General features: G+C 50.4%; 1 long non-coding RNA gene across 1 annotated transcript; it reads left to right on the plus strand.

Moving 5' to 3' along the window:
• The first annotated feature begins 4,985 nt into the window (after positions 1–4,985).
• Positions 4,986–6,311, plus strand: LOC132324316 (uncharacterized). Its single transcript, XR_009485570.1, has 2 exons — positions 4,986–5,319; positions 5,400–6,311. It is a non-coding gene; the product is annotated as an uncharacterized LOC132324316 (long non-coding RNA).
• Positions 6,312–7,822: the final 1,511 nt, after the last annotated feature.

Below are 7,822 nucleotides of genomic sequence, written 5' to 3' on the forward strand. Positions count from 1 at the left end.
AAACATTTGTTTTACAACTCAACTGAAGTGTTTGACCCCAGGTTTTCTGCAGGAAAAACCTCTTTACACAAGGTTCTGCAGGATCTTGTGCCTGGGCTGTCAGAACTTAATAGGAAATTTTATATAAATATAAAAACCAGGAGTGATTTGAGGTGGAAGGGACCTTCAAGATGATCCCATTCCACCCCTGCTGTGGGCAGGGACATCTCCCACTATCCCAGGTTACTCCAAGCCCAGTCCAGCCTGGCCCAGAACATTCCAGGTGTTCCTAAGATACACAGATGACTTCCAACCTAGCCCTGCTCGTAGCCCATTCCCCAAAGAAAACAAAATACTGGCACTGGAACAACATGATTGCCAAAAACAAACCCCACTCTGGGCTGTTGAGCTGGATTAAGCAGCTTTATGCTGGATTAAGCAGCTTTATGCTGGATTAAGCAGCTTTATGAAACTCCTCCTTTTCTGGACAAGCCAACCCTTGGTTCTCAACCAGCTGCTCTGAAATTTTTTGGGTTCCTGCCAAGCACACGACCCCTGCTCTCCATCCCTCCCCGTGGCCTGGCACAAGCACAGCCCCGTGAGGTTCACTCTGTTCTTTATCACACACACAAAATCTCCTCAAGAACCCTTCCTGGGCTGCACATTAAACACCGAGCAGTCGCTGAGCTAAAAATAATAAAAAAAAAAAAAAAAAAAAAATAAAAAAAGCTGAATTGCAGGAAGATCCTGCTTGTTATTTGAGCAGTATTGCTTCCTTTCCCTGCTCAGGGTGCTGAGCAGTGGCAGCACTTTGGCACCTCCTGCTCGCCCTTCAGCATCTCCCCCACCCAGGCACGAAGGTGCCGCTGACTCACAGCCTGCAGTGCCAGGAAAAGATGGAGAAAAACTTCGGGCATGAGGAGAAGGGGGGGAAAAATAGATTGGAACAGCAGAGCTGGGGAGGATTTGGGCAGGCTGTGACCCTCAGGAGCCGCTGCCAGTGGTGACACAGCAGCTGGGAGCAGCTCTTCCGCATTCCCCGTTATTAATGGGAATAAACTCCTGACTCACGCCAGCCAGGCTGGGCTCTCGGCAGCTCTGAAGTGCTGCTCCATTTTTGGAGCCCTGGCTGCTGAGAATTCCAGACTTTCTGTGCTGCCAGGCATTGACCCCCAAGAGAACACTGCAGAGACCTGAGGGCCTGGAGAAAACTTCTAAAATGAAATAACAGGATTAAGATTATAAGTGTGCAGTTTGAATAGAAGTGTGTGATATCACATGGTGGAAAACTTAGAGTTTAAGGGTTTCAAATCTCATAATATGTATAAAACAAGACAGAAGTTTTAGAGCAGAAGCTAGTCCTTCTTTACCTAGAAGTTTTAGAGCAGAAGCTAGTCCTTCTTTACCTTCTTCACCTTCTTCTTCATGAGTTTGAGTAGTATTGTGTAATTAGATTAAAAAGTCCACATTACAAGCCACAAGTAGTTATTGAGTTAAAAGTAAAGATCATTTACATATAATTTCTTATATAACAGTTTGTCCTTAAGAAACCTTATGGAAAGATACATCTCCATTTTTAACCTATTAAAGTACCACAAAACTCACACCTTGTGGGACTATAATATAGATAAAAACTAACAACCATCTAAATCCAAACAAGAAATACCATCTCACACATTTAATCCTGACATTTAACCAAAAAAACCCAAACAAACCAACAAAAATCCACTGCTCCCTGGCCAAGCCTGGGCTGGGCCAGGCTCTGTGTCCTTGTCACCCACGTGGGCACAGCCCCTCTGCAGGACAGGGGAAAATTTCAGCTCCAGGAGCTCTTTAGGAAGGTCATTCCCAGGAAGCTGAGATGTTTCCCTAGCTGAGCAGTGTGAATAAGCCATGACTAAAGCAGCAGCTCCACAGGGGGTGCTGAGAGCACGACAAGAACATTTCAACCTCTTGGTCACCGGTGACACAACACGGATTGCTGGCTGAGGTCCTTCGGTTCCCCCCGGAGCCCCTCCAGGGCTGCAGCTGCTCCTTCAGCCATCAGAGCATCCTCAGAGCCTCCCAGTCCATCCCCACCACTCCTTTCCCCGAGCCACGTGAGCTGCAGCAAACTTTAGGCAGGTTCCTAAGCTTTTATCTGAGCCTTAAACCCAGCCTAAATCCTGCTCTGCTGGCTGGGCTTGCTGCTCCCTCCCTGCACTGTCATTTGTGGTGGCAGCTGCTCAAAAAGTCCCCAGAAAAGAACCAAAGAGGAGCTTGAGCTGCCACTCTTGGACCTGCAGTTATTCCCAGGAGCTGTCCGAGCCCTCTGGGATTTAGGAACAGCAAATTCACGAGCATGCAGTGGCTGTTTGAACAGCTTAAACAAAACCTTGCTGGAATCTCTTGAACTGATAAGCAAGGAGATGATATTTCTGCCAGCTCAGATATCAACTCAAAGAAAACTGAAGTGGAAAAAACCCCATGTGCTGCAAGGAAGTGCCCAGATCCTCTCCAAACATGCATTTTCTGAAACACGGTAAGGCAAAACATCTCTTTAGAAATTCTGAATGGCACTTACCTCTCAAGAAGTGCTGGTAAGAAGGAAGTGACTCAAATATGCTGTTTGAAGCCATTGTTTCCTCTCTAAAACTCACTCTCTCTTCACTGGGAGGCAATTTAGGGTTTCTTCCACCTTGGGGAGTGCAAAGTGAAGATTGGTCATTGCCACCACCCTCCTCCCAGCCATCCCTCTCGGCTCCATCCCGGCGCCTCGGGAGCGGATCCTGAGCTACTTTTGCTCAAAGAACTCTGAAATTGTTTCTTAAAATGAAGGAGGGGAAAAAAAAAAAAAATAGTGGCTTGCTTGTGGTTGCTGATGCTTACCACCCTCCGAAACCCTGTGGTTTGCAGGCACAACGATTCGCCCTCCCTGCTGACCAATATCCCGGACCCGCTCTTGGGTGACTGCCTCCGTGCCCAACTTGTGGTTCTGTGGTTGTTTATGAGGCCCAAAGAAGTGTTTCACACAACCCAAATTACAAATTTAACTGTTCCCCTTTCCAGGACCTGCCTCCATTGGTTCTTTTGGATCACATGACTGGGGTGATGTCGACTTTCTGCCTTTTTTTTTTTTTTTTTGAAGGGTTTTTTCTTTTTTTTTTTTTTAACTTGCTGAAGTCATGCCCTTCCCACTCCACCTGCCCTCCCCGGGGCTCCAGGCAAGGATGGAGTTGCTGAGGGAGGGAAAAACTGGTGATTCACCAGCCCCAATGCTCCAAAAGGTCTTTGATGAGTTCATTCAACTCCTGGTGTTTGGTTGTTTGAGGTTTTTTGGGAGCTCCTGCTTATTTTGATAGCGACTTCATTGCTGCTTATTCCATAGGAATTCAAACCTGGCTTCGAGGCTGCTGTGAAGGCAGCAGGATGTGGAACTCATTGGGAATCAGCTGGAGGGGAGACCCCTGTAATGAGATTTATTTTTTCAAGAAAATGGGAAAAAAAAAGAGATTAAAAAGTCCCAACAGGTTTGGGGTTTTTTAAAGAAAATGGGGAGAAAAATGGGGGAGGTTAAAAAAGTCCCAACATTTATTTTTTTAAGAAAATGGATAAAAAAGGAGAGATTAAAAAAGTCCCAATTTTATTTGGAATCTCTGTGATGGCACCTTCTAATGAGTGCTGGAAGATCACAGGAAATCTTGGTCTTCCATAGGGTCCAGTCCCATAATCCTTTCTTAGCCCTGTTCTCCCTTTGTTTTCTCCCTCTCCAAAAGAAGAAGAAAAAAAAAAAAAAATAATAAGCCTAAACCAGTAATCAACTGGAAGTTTTGTCTCTGGCTGTGCCAATGAAGAAGAGAGGAGAAAATTCAATTACTACATGAAGCAGGAGTTCCTGGGGAAAAAATAATCCACTTGGATTAATCCACTTGGATTTTTAATTCACTTAATCCACTTGGATTTTTAATTCACTTAATCCACTTGGATTTTTCTGCTTATTGCAGCTCTGGAAGCAGAGTCCTGCCACTGCCTGAATTTCTGGTGGCATCACTGCCTGGCCATCCTGGCAGTCTGGAGTCACTGGGAGCTCTGGGAATGTGTGCTTTTGATTTTCCTTCTTTAAAACCCAGTTTGCTGAACCTGAGGCTTAAAGGATCCTGGAATGGTTTGGGATGGAAGGGACCTCAGAGCCCACCCAGTGCCACCCCTGCCATGGCAGGGACACCACCCACTGTGCCAGGTGCTCCAGCCCCAGTGTCCAACCTGGCCCTGGGCACTGCCAGGGATCCAGGGGCAGCCCCAGCTGCTCTGGCAATTCCATCCCAGCCCTGCCCACCCTGCCAGGGAACAATTCCTCATTGCCAAGATCCCACCCAGCCCTGCCCTCTGGCACTGGGAGCCATTCCCTGACTCCTGTCCCTCCATCCTTGTCCCCAGTCCCTCTGCAGCTCTCCTGGAGCCCCTTCAGGCCCTGGCAGGGCTCTGAGCTCTCCCTGGAGCTTCTCCTCTCCAGCCTGAACAGGCCCAAAACACCTCTTGTGGTGCAAAAGGATTTGGCAATTCCAGCCACACACTTTACCTAGGAAATTGAGATGTTTTCCCAAATGAACTTCCTGAAAAAAAAAAACCCAGAGCAATTCTGAACAGCAGGATCAGGGAACTGAGGACTCTGCACTCCCAAGCTTTGAGCTTGGCTCAATCCTCAATCAAGGTTTTTTTTTGCTTCCCGGCTCTTCCAGATCCTGCCGCCAACTTTTTGCCTGGATCGGAACAAAGCTCTTCCCGCTCGGGAGCCGGATGCCTTCCACTGCCATAGAAACACCTGCCCAGAGCCCACCTGCCCAGAGCCCGGCTCCCCGGGCATCCCCTCTGGAGCCGGGATGAGCCCGCGGGATCGCTCGGGGAAGCGCATCCCGGCCCCGGCTCAGCTGCGGCCGGGACCCGGGCGGGATGCGGGCTGGATCCGGGCGGGATGCGGGTGGGATGCGGGTGGGATGCGGGTGGGATGCGGGAGGGATGCAGGAGTGATCTGGGTGGAATCCGGGCGGGATCCGGGTGAGATGTTGGTGGGATACGAGCGGGATCCGGGCAGGATCCGGGTGAGATCCGGGCGGGATCCAGGAGGGATGCGGGATCCGGGCAGGATCCGAGTGGGATGCGGGTGGGATCCCGGCGGGATCCGGGCGGGCGCTGCGGGACCGGCACCGGCAGAGGGAGCTCGGGCCGGCGGCACCGAATTTTGGCTTCCCTTTGGCAGGGTCCCCACCCCAAGAAAGCGATGATGCGAGTTGAATTCAGGCAGCAGAATTCCAGGATCTCGTGGCACATTCATCTAGGGGAAGACAAAGCCCCAAAGTTCAGGTTTGTCACCCCGGGAAAGGATTTTTAAATCGGGATTCAGAGGAGTTACCTGTGAGGAAATATCTGCTATGTCCCAACAGGCAGGAAGAAGGATTATGGAATCATGGAAAACCCTGATACAGCTCCAGCTGCTCCCTGGCTCTTCCCCTGTCACAGGGGCAGAGATGGGAGCTGCCCCGGCATGAAGGATTCATTATGAACATTTTCAATGTGAGAGATGAGGCCAATGTTTCAGGGATCCAAGGAACCAGGCTGCTGCAGGAATGTGTTCTGTGGCAGGATATCAGATTCCTTAATTTCTTACTGTCTCTCCTGGCATCTGGGATAGAGACTCTTCCTGAAGGATCTCTAATCCCTGGATTTTCAGAGGACAAAAACCATCAGAACCTGAAATCTCTCTCTGGGGCCCTGAGCAAGCTGATCCATCCCTGCCCATGGAATGAGATGATGTTTAGGGTCCCTTCCAACCCAAACCATTCCTTGATTCTCCAATTCCCTGATTCTCTGCTTGGAGTTGCATGTATTTCTCTTTTCCTGGCACTCAGCAGGTGGGGGCAGGAATGGACGCTCAGGGCTAGGGCACAGCTGAGGGACAAGGGACAGTTGGGCTGCTTTTGTCACCTCCTGGCTGCAGATGATGCAAGGGAAAAGCTCGAGTGGCTCCTGGCACTCCAGACTCTGATTTGCCAACAGGCAGCTGGAAATAGCACATGGAATGGCATTTCTTAAGGTCTGACCACCTTGAATTCCCAAGGAATGTTTGATTGAGGTCTAACCCTGCTGAATTTTCAAGGAAAGGACTGAGCCACGTGGCTCTCTGCTACACTCGGGCAAGAGGATGAAGTGCTCTTCTTCCAGGTCACTTCTATATCTAAGCCATAAATCCCAAAAAAGTGGGGAAGGGTTGTTAGAAATGCTCCATCCACCACAGGGCCCTGTTGTGCTGGGTGCACCTCAGCTGTTCCTGCAGCCTCCCAATAAATCTGTGTCAAAATGTGCCCTCAGCGTGGCTGGCATAGCTCGGAGGAGAGGGATAAATGGAATTGTTCTCAATTCCGGCCTCAGGGAGGGCATCCAAGTGTTGCTGTGCCACTGTTGATGCCAATCTGAATGTTTTTTTAAAGCTGTCCTGTAATTGCTGTCAAGACAGGTCCTTAGAAAAGTCATCTCACTGGGATTAGGGCAGCGTTTGATTTTTAATGAGTGAGATTTGTCCCTCTGTGCTGGCTCTGAGAGGCCCTCCAGGGCTGGGTCCAGTTCTGCTCCTGCAGGAGAGCCCTGGAGGGGCTGGAGCGTGTCCAGGGCAGGGAATGGAGGTGGGAAGGGGCTGGAGAATTCCTGAGGGAGCTGGGAAGGGGCTGAGCCTGGAGCAAAGGAGGCTCAGGGGGTCCTTGTGGCTCTGCACAAGTCCCTGCCAGGAGGGGACAGCCGGGGGGGTCGGGCTCTGCTGCCAGGGCACAGGGACAGGAGCAGAGGGAACGGCCTCAGGCTGGGCCAGGGCAGGCTCAGCTTGGCCAGCAGCAGGAATTTGCCCATGGAAAGGGTGCTCAGGTTGTGGAAGCCCAGAGCACCAGGAATATTTCTCTGTCTGCTCTGGGGTGCCCTGACCCCCAGGCAGCACTGACTCTGACCCTCATTCATGGAGAAAGTTTCCCAGACTTCAGGACAGACTGGAATCCACAGAAGTGTGCAATAGATTATAGAGAGCAGTGCAGGTGTGTCACCTGGTGAGGAATTGAGGTTTTGGGGTGTTTAGTGTGTTGTGGATGGAAGCAAGATGGAGGGCACAGGGTGTGGTCCTGGGTTCCTTCTTCACCTTCTTCTTCCTCCTTCTCCATGGGTTTGGGTGGCATTTTGTAATTGGGCAGGAAAGTCCCCATGGCAGCTCTGTGGGATCAGTTATTGGGGTAAAAGGGAAAATAATCCAGATGTCAGCTCTTAATTGGATAGTTTGGTCTTAAAAGTCCTTGGAACAAGAGATTGTTGGCCATTTTGTGCCTTCTAATGAAAAGCTGAGAACTCACAGCAGTGAGACTGTTTTACTGATAAGAAATAATAAACACCTGAGTGTGAACATGAAACACCATTTGGAGTGCCTTCAATCCTGACCCAGAGAAACCCACAGCTGGCACTGCCACGTCTGGCCTTGGCAGGGGCTGCCCAGGGAGCTCTGCAGTGCCCATCCCTGCAGGTGTCCCCTGGAGGTGGCACTGAGTGCTCTGGGCTGGGCACAAGGTGGCCACGGGGCACAGCTGGCACTCCCTGGGCTGGGAGGGCTCTGCCAGCCCCGGGGATTTGGGGATTCTCAAAACCAGCAGGACTCAGGATCTCCCTGTCCCAGCTTTCTGTGCTGAGGGTTTGGCACAGGGAGAGAAACCTGAGAGAGTCAGAGCTGAGTGCTGACCTGCTCCAGACACAATTTCTGTTTTCCATCCTCACTCCTTGGCTTCCTGCTCTTCTGGAAGTCAGAGGAAAGTTTCAGGCTTTCATCACCTGCGTGAGC

The sequence above is a fragment of the Haemorhous mexicanus genome, chromosome 2 (assembly GCF_027477595.1).
Source record: "Haemorhous mexicanus isolate bHaeMex1 chromosome 2, bHaeMex1.pri, whole genome shotgun sequence".
NCBI classification, from domain to species: Eukaryota; Metazoa; Chordata; class Aves; order Passeriformes; family Fringillidae; genus Haemorhous; species Haemorhous mexicanus.